This window comes from Malus sylvestris, chromosome 9 (genome assembly GCF_916048215.2).
Source record: "Malus sylvestris chromosome 9, drMalSylv7.2, whole genome shotgun sequence".
Classification (NCBI taxonomy): domain Eukaryota; kingdom Viridiplantae; phylum Streptophyta; class Magnoliopsida; order Rosales; family Rosaceae; genus Malus; species Malus sylvestris.
The window spans coordinates 17407343-17420652 of NC_062268.1; positions in this window are offsets into that span (position 1 = coordinate 17407343).

Consider the following 13310-nt stretch of genomic DNA (forward strand, 5'->3'; position numbering starts at 1 on the left):
CTACAAACATGTAGAGCCCGTCAAGCGCTTTCCATGGACACCAAGATCACCCAAAATACAGCTCGGACGGAGGAGATACAAGCGGATCAAGATGGTGGGTTAACGGGTACAATCTCCCCCCAAAACGGGTTAGAATCAGACCCCTCCTCCTCTCCTTTTTGTTTTGTTTTTTGTTTTTGAAACCTTCCCCTTTTAATTTGGTTGGTCCTTCTCCGTCAAGCTAATTGGTCCCCTTATTTTTGCTTAAATCTGATTAGGCTTCTTCCTTGTGGAAGTTTAATTGATCTAAAATCTTTAGTTTAGTAAAACAACTTCAAATGTCCGTAACCATACCGTTATAATCCGGACTCGCAAATGGCTTTCGCCTATACGATCGTGGTTTCAAGATCTATTCGAAAATATAAATTGTGACATCGAAAGGTCTACGGATTTTAAATAATTAATTTCCAAACGTCTAACTTCGTAACTAGTTTAATTAAAATCTAAATTCAAACAAATTAAAATAAATTCTCGAGAAATAATATAAAATCTCAATAATATAAATACGTAGATTATAATAGTGAAATCCAGGAACGGGATTTCATAACACCCCCTTAGTTCAGTCCATCGGTTCTATTTAAATGTCAGCATTTATAGTCTATGTCATTTAATTTTATTTTATTGGTAATTTCATGATTTTTCTTTTCCTAAGTCTACACTAATTTACTATTAGCTGAGTACAAACATTTAGGTACATAAATTCATTACAATATAGTTCGGTACAATCACTTAGGTACAAACATTTTTTTTTTGTCGAAAGGTACAAACATTTTGATACAAATATTTAGTTACAAATATTTTGGTACAAACATTTAAGTATAGACATTTCGGTACAAACAAGTCAATTTAATATTATTGTGTTACAGTCATTCCTGTACACTTACGTATTTACATATTTTTCTTATGTGGTACTAATTTCTTATAATGTTTTTTAATTTAAGTTTATTAATTGGACGAACTAAAATGTGCATATTAATAAAACCAAAATTTTAATGTGAAGACATTAAGTCAAAGGGAATTGTTATTAGCACTCTAGAAATCTCATTCTACACTCCTCACAACTATATTTTTCTTTTTAATTAAAGAAAGTTTGGAGTGCAAAATGAGATTTGTAGAGTGCCAATAATAATTCCCAAGTAAAAAATACACATCAAATAACAAAAATAAAATATGAATTTTAATAAAACTTGAAAGTACAATTCAAAGAATTAAAATCAATATATGATCTAACTTCAGGTCAATATTTTTGAAAGACTAATGTTATATAATTACAAGAGTGACAATTTGGACTTTTTTTTTCTTTTTGTTTTTGGTAAAAGTGACAATTTGGACTTAACGAAGTGCTTCCACATTGTGGTATTGGCAGTCGGAATTGCACAAAATGCAATGAATTTAACAAATGATCAATAAAAATTCCGGAAAGAGATATTCTCCAGATCCCTTTCTCCTGATTCATCAAATCAGGAAATCCGTACTATTGAAATTTGATCAAATGACTACAAACAAAAGTCCACTTTAAAATAACTTCAACCGTTAGATCAAATTTCAATAGCACAGATCCACTGATTTGGTGGATTAGGAGGAAGGGATCCGACGAGGATCATTTCCAAAAATTCCGCCAGAAGGTGTGGATAAGGTAGTCAGTGCCACATGTCCCGATGCTTTTATATTGGTCTTCACTCAACCAGCGAGATATGTCATGGAGTACGTTGCTAGGTCAGTTGAACAAGTTATTCACCAGCTCTTCCTTCATGTTGGCTTTCACAACTAAAACCAACAAATCTGTCATTGGTAAATTTGGTAGTGGAACTGCTATATGAACAGTAAAACTAAACCAACTAAAGCAACAGAAGTGGAAACAAAGACCTACAAGAGAACTACAAGGAAGACCAAGCCCCCATGCCAAAGACGAGACGAAGAGAAGTCTGTTGGAGCATTTAATATTATATATTCATATGTTGCTTGTTATTCAATTTAGGGCTTTTAGGTCTTGTATTTATATGCATATATATTGAAGTGATGGAGTCTGAAATTGAGCTTTCAAACTTTCACGGAAAGCTTTCTGGAAATAGTCATTTGTAGCTTATGTTAAAAGCTAATTTCATGCAAATTTTTAGAGCCTAGAAGTGAATTTTAGGCATATGAGTAAGGAATTTTTTTTGTCTTGTATTCAGAATTTTCTTTTTGATTTTTACCTTTTAGGACTTAAATCGTCATTTCATTTAGAGCATATGAATCCATCGTTTAATATTAAAGAAAAATATGAGGTGTCAATAAAATAACCTAATTAAATAAAGAAAAATAAGTTCACCCATGTTATGAATAGGCAAAAATAATGCGAGAAAACATGTGCTGGAGATTGAAGAGGAACATGATCATGTATCACTTTGTTTGTTTTCTTTCATTTGTGTTAGACAAAGAAAATGAAGAAGCGAGGGAAACTTGTATAATTTCTTTCAACTTTCATCTCTTTGTTGGTGTTAACAATGATACAAATATACCTTTTATATAGAAGTTTTCATCCAACATCTCCCTTAATGCTTATGGAGAATCCACACACCAAAATAGTAAAAACCTAACCAACACTATTTAAGCCATGTAGCATTTTGACTTTCATTCTAATGGGCATTCACATCACACCATTCACAACACTTTCCCTGGATGCCCATATATTAATATCGCTTGCCTCGTTAAAACTTTACTAAAAAAAATTCACTGGGAAAAAAAATTGCAGCAAAGGAAAAGAGTACAACAATGCTTGGATCATTGGTATAGTGTTGAGTGTGCTTTTGTTGCCTTGTTAAAACATTGTCAGGAAAAACTAAGTGGGAAAGTAGAATACACATGATTCTTGGATACCTTGATGAGTATATTCCTCTAATTTTGAATTCTTCAATATGATTGATTACTAAGTCAACTTTAATCCGATATCATGCACCAACTTCTGGATTGTACACTTTGGTAGAGATTTGGTGAATAGGTCTGCCAAGTTACCGTTGGAATGAATTTGTCTTACTTCAATAATTTTAGCCTTTTAGAGGTCACGTGTATTAAAAAAACTTTAGAGATATGTGTTTAATCTTATTGCCCTTGATGAATCATTCCTTCATTTGAGCAATACACATTACATTGTCTTCATGAATGATAGTTGAAGTGTTTGATTTTGAATTTAGACTACATGAGTTCTAGATCTGATGGATCATTGATATTAACAAAAAAAATTCACGACTAGCTTTATAGAGAGCAAGTATTTTTGAATGATTGGAAAATGTAGCAACTAATGTTTGCTTCGTTGAGAGCCATAAGATTGTTCTATTTCCATAAGTGAACACATATCCAATTTATGAGCGGGTTTTATGCGTATCAGAGAGAAAACCAGCATTTGCATATCCAATAAGAATCTTGTCATATGTGGGTTTCTCTGAATAAAGCAGGCTCATGTCTGTTGTCTCACGAAGACATTGTTTTATCTTTGGTTACCTTCTAATGTTGAATTGTTGGATTAGATTTATATCTTGCTAATAAGTTGACTGAAAAAGCTATATATAGTCTAGTACATTGTACTAAATAGTAAATACAATAAAACACCTATTGTACTCATATATGGTACTTTTGACCAAGAACCATTCCATCATCTTCTTTTGGGCGAAATTGATATTTCTTAATGTCAAGAGACCGAGTGACTATTGACGTGCTAAGTGGATGAGTTTTATCCACGCCAAATCACTTCAAGATTTCTTCAACGTAAATTGATTGATGGACCAAAGTTCTGCTAGCATAATTTTGTTTTCCCCATATCTTTCATTTCAAATTTGTTTGTCAAATATTTAGCAGTTTTGTTGAGCTCTTTAAGGGTTGTTTTGGTATTGTTGTGCTTTGAAAAAAAGTTGCTTTTGCTGTGCTGTGAGAATAAGCAGCTGTGAAATAAAGCAGCAGAGTGTTTGGTAAACTTTTTTGTAAAAGTGCTTTTGGAAAAAAAAAGCAGTATGATAGTGTTTGGTAAACTTTTATGTAAAACAGCTGTGACTGTGTGAAATGATCAAAAAGGGTATAATACTATATTATTATTATGATATTTTAATATTATTTTTATGTGAGGATTTTGTGTGGCCGTGGGGCCCACACCCCATTTCCCTTATCCCTGTGACTTTTTTCCCTCTACACTCTCGAACTTTCTCGAAAACTCTCAGCTCTGTCTCTCTACACTCTCTCCTCCACTGAGACAACCCCACACACAAACGTTCGATCTAAGACTATCTCATTTCACCTCAGCTCTCTCTCTCTGCACTCTTTCTTCCTCTTGCTCAGAATCCTCGAAATCAACTGCCTGAGCTTGAGCTGAGTGAATGTATCGGTGAAATGGAGAAATGGATTTTAGGAAATTAGGGTTCTTGATGGGTTTGGAGCCGCCATAGCTCGGTGGACGAAACGACGTCAAAGGCTGGGTCTGTTTTCCTTCGATTTTCGTTCAGGACGTTCTCCGCTAGCTCCTACTCGATCCGGTCCTGGTAAACGGCGTCGTCAAGGACTTGGTCGGCGAGCTTCGCCTAGTCCTCGAAGTTGCGAGCGCGAAGATTTTTGGAGACCCACTTGAGGTTAGTTGAAGGGAGGGTGCCCAGCATTGCCCTTGTATTTTCTGAAGTCAATGACTCTGTCTCTGGCAGGCGGTGATGTTGAGGCAGATAGAGAAGGTGGTTTGGGGGGTTTTGTGGGTCTGAAGGAGCATGAGAGGCGGATGGGGTGCGGAGAGGTATGGGAGAATGGTGGGTTTGAAGGAGGAGTGTGGAGGCGGAAGAGAGAGCTCAGGGTAGGATTGCCAGAAACTTTCATTAAAGGGTCACTGTTCACTCGTGTTTTAGAGGTTTGCGCAGAAGCTAAAAAGCCAACTTTTCAAAGCTACATTTTGCTGCTTCTGTTTTTTGGATTTTTTTCACCCAAAACTATGAAAAAAAGATGAAGCTGGAAGTTTACCAAACACAAAAATGACCCCCAACTTTTTTTTATACCAGTTTTTTTTCAAAATCACCTCAACCCCAAACCATACCTAAGAGTCTCAACTAAGTTCATGTCATTGACATGTATTGCCATTATTACAAATCTAGAGTTTGATTTCTTAATAATACACAAGGGCAAATGACATTATTGGTATATCATTTCTTGATTAAATACTCACTGAGACGATTAATACCACTTTCGTCTAGATTATTTCGGCTTGTATATTGATCGTCTTAATTTGATATAGAGCATACATCATGGTTTCTTAATTGTTTCAGGCAACTTAGGTCATTCTAGGACTTTCATATAAATGTCAGTACCTATTTCTCCATATAGATATATGGTAATGACATTCATAAGTCTTATTTCAAGATTTTATGAAGCCACCAACCTTATCAAGTAATGAAACATAATTGCATCCATTACAGGATAATATGTCTTGTCATAATTAATTTCAGGCTTTTGTGAAAAACCTTGCGCAACGAGTCATATTTTATATCTTGCAATCTCATTTTCCTTATTGCACTTTTTTGTGAACACCCATTGTAACAAACAGGGTTCATGCTAGCAGGGTTTGGACTACTGGTCCAAAAACACTTCATTTTTTCAAGGAATTTAATTATGTGTGCATTACATCTTTCCACATATGTCAATCTTGCATCTATTTGCATTCATCAACTGAGCGAGGATTAATATCATTGCTTAATTTGATTTTAGTGGTTATTGTGAATGAGAATATATCGTCGATGAACATTTTATTTCCATAATATATGCATAATTTATGGAGATTTCTTTACTTTCATGTACTTCTATCTCTTCAGAGACATGTCTTATCAAGGACATTTTTTTTTCTTTTGGAAGTACAGAATCATGAATTGTAGATTCATCATTTATTTCCTTTTCATGAATGAACTCATTTGGATTCAAATGTGCCATTGACTTCTTCTTTCAAGGGGTTGGATCTTTTGAGTCTGAGGGTCTGCTATGTTTCAGGCGTGGAACAGATGAATCATTTGCTGCAACATTATTCTACCTAATAGGGACATCAATTCTTGTAGACATATTTGCAATAGGTATATGTGATGTTGTCACTTTTGTTGCATCAATAAATGCATCAAGCATTTGATTAGGAATACTTTGAAGATGAACGATTATTCTAACTTCATTTTCACATTAGGTGCTTCGTGAATCAAAATGAGGCAAAATAGGTACATCCTATGTCAATTTTCGCCATTCTTCTGGGACGGTCTTCCCCCCCCTCCCTTTAACAATGAGAAAATTGTCTCATTGAAGTAACAATCCGCAAACCGGCCGGTAGAAATATCACCCATCAAGGTTCTAAGCATCGAATGATAAATGGTTAATCAAAACCCACAAAATTTTTCAATCTGGGTTGAGATCCCATTTTAGTATGTTGTGATAGTGCAATAGGCACATAGACAATACAACCAAAAACTTGTAAACATAAAATGTTTGGTTGGTGCCCAAACACGAGTAGTACTAAGGAGTATTGATGGTTGGCAGCAAGTCTCAATCGAGCTAATGATGCAACGTGTAGAATGACATGTCCCTTATAGAAACTGACAATTTTGTTTTCATGAATAGAGCGCGAGTGATTAATCAAAGCCACTTAATAAATGCTTCTGCTATACCATTTTGAGTATAGACATGATGAATAAGGTGTTCAACCTCAATGCCTAGTGTCATGTAATAATCATCAAAACTTTGAGACGTAAATTCACCAACGTTATCAAGTTGAATTAACTTAATAGGATGATATGTGAACTGTGCTCGTATTTAATTATTTGAGCAAGAAGTCTTGCAAAAGTTACATTTCAAGTAGACAAGGGGTAAACATGTGACCATCGAGTAGATGCATCAACCAAACCATGAAATATCAAAATGGTCCATAAAGTGGTTGAAATATGCTCACAAATATTCCCTTGAATTCTTTGAAAAAATTATACAGATTCAGCGCCATATTTGATTGTGATGGTCTAATTACCAACTTCCCTTGAGAATAAGGGTTATCATTTGATATAGTAATATGTCTGCTCAATAAGGGATGCCCATTAGAGTTGGTAATAATCATATGCATCATGGTGGATCTTGGATGACCCAGAAGGTCATGCAAAGCATGTAAAATTTTGTATCAATGAACTTCTGCTTCACTAGATTATGTGCTTAGATTGTCTTTATGTATATATAATACAATCCACTTGATAAACCACACAACTTCTCTAATGTACGGTTTTAGGTATCATCGGAGGTCATGCATAGATATTTTACGTTATTTGCATTTTTTGTTTCAATGTGGTAACCATTCAAATGTATATCTTTAAAGCTCAACAAATTTCTAGTAGAGTGAGTAGCGTATAACCCATTTTGTATGGACAATATTGTTCCATTTGGTAAATGACATGGGCTTTTCCTAAGCCTTCAATTACGTCTGATTGATCAGATATTGTTGTTACTTTTACTTTTGTAAGCATTAAGCTTAAGAAATTTTTGATCTCGAAGCATCGTATGCTTGGTTGCGTAGTTCGCAAGACAAATACCTTTGCCATTGTTCTTGTTTTGAGAACAACCATAATTTTTATCTATGCTTTCTGATGAGTAAAATAATCAGAGTTAAAAACTATTTATTCATAATAAAAGAAAACAACAATGCAACTTTTTTATTGAATTGAAATTACAAGCTTCAAACAACAAGTTTAGATAATGAAAATAAAAGTTCATTGAATGAAATTGATTTAATCGGACCCATAAGCTTCATTCCCCATTTTCACAATAAAGTTGGAAGTATCTAGAAGGGTTGTGTTCAATTCACCAGATAAATTGAACTTTGGATTAGGTATACCCATTAAATCAGCTTGGTCGATGAAATTAGTCTTGACCTTCTTTTCTTTGTGGGAGGCTTGTTAATGACTTACAAGATGTTTGAGGGTACTACATATACATGCCTATTGCATATTGCCACCACACCTATTGCAGACTCATTCAATATTTATGGGAGCATTATTCATATGAGTTTTCCTCTTATAACAATTTACATTTTAAAAGCTTGGGTTTGGACTATGGCTTTGACCCTGGTTGTAATTATAAACACCATGACATTTATCTTTTCCATTCCATCGGCCTCACTTATGGCCACGTCCCTTTTTGTAGTTACTACCACAAAAGGAGGTGGTGTATGCTTCAAGGGAAGTAGCATTCACTTTTGGGAGTGGTGATGATCCAGTTGGTCTGGATTGATGATTTTTCATTAAGAGCTCATTGTTCTGCTCAACCATAAGGAGTATTGATATCAGCTGGTTATACTCTATAAAACCACGCTCTCTATATTGCTGTTGCATGAGCAAATTAGAGGCATGAAAAATACTAAATGTCTTTTCCAGCATGTCTGCTTTAGTGACATCCTCCCCATAAAGTTTCATTTAGGAGCTGATTCTAGACATTGCAGAATTATTTCTCAAGGCATTCGAAAGGGCCAGTTGGTCCTCAACCGCCAAGTATTCACTATTTAACTCTTCATGCACGTGGCGACAAATGAAGATCATGGCTTTTACCCAATCTTGGGAGGATGTAGTGTTTCCTTCCTTGATGGTGTCCCCAAGATGGATCTTGGCATCTACAACTCAGGTAAAGTAGTTATTTCTAGTGACGTCAGGTGACAAAATCAAGCTTTGCCAAGTTCGTAGTTTTCATTTTTCTAAAAGAATAATGAGATGCTTAAAAAGCTCGCAATAATATAGTTTCCAAGGGAATGTAATTTAGAATTTCTGGCTTTTACAAAATTTTCATTTTTGAACTTCAGGCACAAATGATAAGCACTCGAAACTTCACGCTCAAGGTTAATTTAATTACCCGTTAATTAGATAATTGTTAGAGCTAATTATTCTAGGGCTAGGCAAACAGGCATGGACCTGTAGGCCGGGGCTGTTAGGGGCAGGGCCTTATATTTGATACACGAAACGAGGAGGGGCGGATCCAAATAAATGGCGGGGACGGGTCCAATTTTTTATTACACGGGTCCCCGGCTTGTACTGTATGCACATGCATTCAATTCTTCTTTCACACACACGGGGGTCTCTTTGCAAATTCCTTTCCTTGTTTCTCCATTTCTCCTAAGATCATCTTCGTTGGATCTCGATCGCCTTCATTGAATCTCGATCGTCTTCGTCGATTCTTAAACTCAGAGACTTTCCTCCCTCTCGATTCCTCTCTCCCAGATCTTTTGCATCGATTCTTAAACTTGGGGACTCGCCTCCTCTCGATCTCTCTCTCCCATATCGTCTTCATCGATTCTTAAACTTGGAGACTCTCCTCCCTCTCGATCTCTCTCCACCAAGCTGACTGACTCTCGCTCTCCCGGACAGACTGAATTCTAGATAGCTGAGCTCTCTTTTTAGCTCCTCTTAACTCCGACCACCACCTGACGACCCATCTCGATTTTTTTTATTTGGGTTGAAGATTATTATGTATGTGTTTTTTGAGTTCTTGCTAATTTCGTAGCTAATTGGATATATGGATTGGTGTTATTTGCAAGAATTTGAGCTAAAACATGCAGGTAGGATGCTAGACACTTGAAATTTCATGAAGCTTTATAGCTTCATTTGTTCGTTGTTTGTTGTAGGTCAAGCGAAGCACAGCAGGCAGGAATGACCAGGGGACCTGTAGGAATCGGCCTGTTTTAAACGGGTCGGGTTAGATTCGGTTCCAACTTTCATTTTTCTGTTCTCCGGCTTGACCCACCACGTTTTATTTTACATCGAGTCTAGTCCGGTTCCTTCAATTTTGAGCTTGGCCCGGCCCATGCCCAACCCTAAATTATTCACTATACAGCATTAGCACCAATATTGAGTATTATTACCAGACAAAAAAATAAAAATAGAATAACGAAGAAGGTAATTGAACTGCACCATTCTCATTTGGATAATGTAGTGGATAATGAACAATTTATTCATGTGTAAGTTTTTTTTTCACATAATATTATTAAATCAAAACGCCGGTAAACCTACTCGATCCTCTCTTATTTTTATTAAAGTTTATGGGAAGCATCTTTATGCAGACGGCATATTGTCTCAATACTTTTGTCTTCCACCAAGACAATGGAAGAAGTGACTAATTTTGGCACCTTCTTCTTCAATAATAGATTGAAGGCGTGTTTAACTTTAACTAAAGCTTGAATTGCCGCCTTTTAAATCATGATTAACTAGTGATTTACTAATTAAGAAGTAGAGATTGGCATGCATTCTTAAAAGTGAGGTATGAGATGCGTCATAGATGCATGTGTTTTTCAATGATAAATATGAATAAGAAGGGTGCAGAAATTATATCCTCATATATATAGTCGGAGCAAATCATCATAAGGTGACAAATTTACACATGGTTGACTGGTGGATATGCAAATTAAGGAATCATTGATAGAACACGCTAGGAAACCTCAATCATGGTAACAATGAAAATGATTTTTTTTTTTAATTTTTCATTAAAAGTGATACGCAAGGTTAAAGCAAGATGAAAGAATATTTGAGGTCAAAGCGTAATGAGTTAAATAGAAATATTCTTGACAAAAGAATATTTGAGATCAAAGCGTAATGAGTTAAATAGAAATATTCTTGACAAAAGAATTTTTAAGATCAAAGCGTAATGAGTTAAATAGAAATATTCTTGACATAAAAGTAGCAGGTATGTATTTCTATTTGAACTAACATTCCAAAAGCCAAGAACTTTATTTGAACTAACATTCCAAAAGACAAGAACCAGACATTTTCGTAGGACCGGAATAGCAGAAGCACATGAAATTGCTTCTTCGTATACTTACCTAAACTCTGCATACTGACTAATTGGAGCTATACATTGTCAGGATAGAGTCTTCATGTGAAGTGGGAGTAGTTGGCATAAATGGGTTCCTTATCCTTAAAGCACTTTAAGTCTCAATTTATTTCAACTCAATTCTAAGGTTCAATAAAGTATAGGGGAAGGACACACTACGATCTTTTCCAAAGTCAGGACATATTACAATTTTTTTTGAGGGTTTACAGAAGAGGTCTTAGCATTTTTTAAAGATATTTTACATCGCCCACTAAGAGAGATTGCCAATAATGGAACTCGAACCTAAACCTTGATGTAGCAAAGAGAATGATCCTTACCAACTCAATCAATTCTTGTTGGCATTTCAACTAATTTTTGAAAGGGCTACGAAATGCCTATCATGTATATAACTGCGCATATATTAAAAATTTACGAATGCACATTCACTCCAGCCAATACAGTTATGCCCACATCATCTATTATATTCTAGTGGCGTTATATTTAATGGGATGAGTAGATGAATGAAAAAACTTCTTTGATTAAAATGAAATTATATTTGTTGAGAATGAATCACACACTCATTGGAAAAAAAGGGATTTGCATGGGCTTATAAAGAATTGGGCTACTCCTTATATTGTTAATTGGTTTTGTGGTGGAACCTCTACTTTCTTGATATCAGAATAGGTTGTCCCACTTGTGAAGTCCAATAGCCACACGCGCTCCACATCATGCTATTTGTGTTGTTCACATGCTAGACTTTAAAATTTGTCACACGTAAGAGGGCGTGTTGAGAATAAATCATGTAGGAACATAATATATCCCAATCAATGAGAACACGTCATGTGTACAACTTATCAAATATAACTACTCTTCCTTAGAATACCCAAACCATTAGTCAAACCCTAACAGGTTAACATGCCATATTCTTTGCGAAGGCCCTAGAAGCCCACAATCAATAGGGCATGAGCCCATATCATCGCAAACAATCCAAGTTGATCGCCACTTGACCTATGCAGATTACCCTGATATGTATGCGCTTGCCCATCAGTCTTCTAGCATGGCAAAACTCTCCGAAGCATACTCCAGGAATCTTAGAGGAATATTCCTCAATCGGTGTGCAGACAAGATAACACTCTACTTACAGGTTCAATTAACTTGGATGCTAGGGTTGAATCCTCAGTTTTCTATAAATAGCCAAGACTAGCCACTTTATTCTAGTAACCAAAAGCTCTCACCACACTCTAATTATTTCCTATAGTCTTTCTGACTTATGCATCGGAGACCTTTTCGTGAACACTACACGGTAGTAGTGTAATTCTATGTGTCTATTTTCTTTGTGTGTGTAGATTTTCATCAATTCAATCCGTGACGGAAATTTGCTCCTGCAAATTTCACGTTGATGGGAAGAGGACCTTGCTTGGGCTTATATGTAAGTTGGGTTACTTCTCATATGCCAATTGATTTTATGATGAAACTTAAACTTTCTTCAATGTTTTGTCTGATTTCTTCAATTTATTCCAATCCTTTAATTTCGCCATTATTGTTTGATTGTTGAATTGGGGATGAATTGTTAATTCATTGTTAGTAATAGATCCATGATATGATTTATTTGTTGATTTTCCTTCTGGACTTGTAAGGAGCAGCCAATTTTACCTCTGAACTTTAATTTTAGCCAATTACCCTCTGGACCTTTATAATTGGCCAATTTCTCCCTTGAACTTTAGTTTAGTCGATCACCCCCTAAACTTTTATAATTGGTCAATTTCCTCTTGGGGTTGGATTTTGGAAATTTTCATTCAATTTTCCATTCATCTTGGTCACATGCATGACACATGACAATTGTTTGAAAGCCAGGTAATATTATCCCTAATGTTGACAACACATTTTTTGTTTTTTTTCTTCTTCTTCTCTTCCACTAGTTCACGTCATACAATTTTTGTTTGAATTCTATCCCTAATGTGGACAACTATGAATCTTCTCCAATGTCTTGCTTTTTCAACAATATGTTGGGTTGTGATGCCATTTCATTAGCCTTCTTTATGACATGATTCACATTATCGTCTCGGTTCACCTATTCCAATTTAAGACCCAAATTCAAATAAGAAAAGTAATTACTCTCAACAAATTTGTTACTAGAAACTGGCCAATTACGAAGGTAATTGGCTAAATTTAAAATTTCCTGCCGCCAAGGGGTATAGAAGTTCAGGAGGGTTGGTTAAAATTAAAGTTCAGAAGGAAATTGGCATCTATTACAAATTCGGTGGAAAATCGGCAAATACCTCTTTAATCGATACTACTATGCTGATGTGGACAAACTAATATCAATTATATTAGTCTAATAATTTTTTTTAAATGCGGATAAATGAACTAATGCTAAATGCTAAGACTTGGGATAATAGAGTCATCTAAAAAAATATGTATGATATTATCTACACTACACTATAGGTGTGGGAGAGTGG